At 42.2% G+C, this 1,859-nt stretch overlaps 1 pseudogene across 1 annotated transcript; it reads right to left on the bottom strand.

Moving 5' to 3' along the window:
* Window positions 1-108: 108 nt before the first annotated feature.
* Window positions 109-1,603, bottom strand: LOC105817875 (annotated as a pseudogene). Its single transcript, XR_001137862.1, has one exon. The product of XR_001137862.1 is annotated as a palmitoyltransferase ZDHHC6 pseudogene (transcript).
* Between the last annotated feature and the right edge of the window lie 256 nt (window positions 1,604-1,859).

Genomic DNA, 1,859 nt, shown 5'->3' with positions numbered 1-1,859 from the left:
TGGTAACAAAAATATTTAAATCATGGCACTAGGGCAGGGCACCTTTGAGGAAAAGAACACCTTAACCAGAGTAGGCTCATTGCATAATTCTTTAGTAATAGGTACGATTTTCAAGTAATGGAGCAGACTTAAAGAATAATTGGATTTTCACAGTGGCTATCTATTTTTCTTCTCACCCTCTGGGGCTTGATCTGTTTCAGCATCACAGGGACACTTTCCACACAGTTTCTAGGAAACCATCCTCTTATTCTTGAAACACCTTCTATAAACGAATCATCAAGAATTTTGTCTCCATACAACCAGTATCGCAAGCCTCTTGTGGCTAAAATGAACTCCCCCTTTTGTAGCTGTATTCAAGGCTCTTCAGTGCAGGGGCTTGTGAAGAAGGTTTTGATTCCTTCATTCAAAGGACAGCAGGCACCACTATAATCTTCTATTACTTTATAGTGAACACTTCTGACTCTTTTATCTACTTTTTGTTTCAACTGTTCTATTGTTAAGCTGTACTGGTGACAGCCTTCTCTTATGGGCCACTCCAGTCCGTCTCCTTTAGGAACCCCTGACCACGTAAATACCTGTTTAAAGTTCCTCCATCGACTTCCCATATCATAAGGAAAAACAAAGACTTCATCTAGTTGATAATATTGAATTCGATCTTTAGCCTTCTCTTCAATCCATGATTCCACAGACGTTTTATTCTGAGAATTATTTTCTTCTGGATAAAAAACAACATCCCAACAGCTATGGTTGTTCCTAAAGCTAATCCCAAGGCAAACAAGGTGGCAGCAAATGCAGCTAATCCAAACGGAACAATTTGAACAGGATCTCTCCGGGCTGCACTCATATCAATCTTTACTGTGTTCCACCCAAAGGAGAGCCGATTATAAAGCTGTGTGTACACAGTCATAACAAAAATGAAAGCAGCATGGATACAACCTAGTGTTGCTAAAAGGAGAAACAGTGTGAATGAAGCATGATTTTGGTAACCACAACAGTTGTTGATCCAAGGACAGTGATGGTCCATCTTCATCACACATCTGTTACACTTTCTGCAGTGATGAGAACATGGTGCCTTGTATGCTTGGCAGACTTTACAATACTGGAGATACATGGTATTCTGAGAATTTTCCGGTTTCCACCCCAGAGGGACAAATCCAGGACCGACAAACATCGCACTGAAGTAATTATAAAGAATCATGACAGTCCAATAATTTATCAACATGATGAAATTCACACTTCCTCCAGTTGTATGTAAAGGCCGATACCACAACACAGAGTCAATCATGGCCATCGTAGAACATGTTGCTATAACACCAAGGGCTATGATGGGACCCCAGTGACACAGTCTCTTTAATTCTTGGAGATTTTCAAACTTGATAACTGAGCAGAATGTAGCCATTTTGGAGAGAGGAAGAATGCCTTCCTCCTTTTAAATAATTACAGATTTCTTTTTTCTGTGCACACATTTCCATGTGCCATGGGTCCATGTGTGTTCTTTAATTGTCATGCCTTCAAGTTGTGAAATGTTAATGCAGATTGTGCCATTTTCACCGGTAAGCACTCAAAACCTTTAACTAGAAGAATCCAGTATCTTGCTTTGAAATTCAACCCGGAACAGATTTTCTCCTCCTGGGATGACTCTGTCTTGGAAACCTCGGTTCAGGGCAAGCGGAAAGCAAATTCTGGTTGCGAGAGGCTGGAATGCGGGACCTGCCACAGCCTGTGCGTCTCTCCGCCAGCGCCCTCGCTGCTACTCTCCCCTGGTTTGCTTGTTTTTAAATAGACAGTGCCAGTCAGGCCCAGTGGCTCACACCTGCAATCCTAGCACTCTGGGAGCCCAAGGCAGGAGGGTCTCTTGA

The sequence above is a fragment of the Propithecus coquereli genome, unplaced genomic scaffold (assembly GCF_000956105.1).
Source record: "Propithecus coquereli isolate 6110/MARCELLA unplaced genomic scaffold, Pcoq_1.0 Scaffold426, whole genome shotgun sequence".
Taxonomy (NCBI): Eukaryota; Metazoa; Chordata; class Mammalia; order Primates; family Indriidae; genus Propithecus; species Propithecus coquereli.
This window is presented reverse-complemented; position numbering and strand designations above follow the sequence as displayed.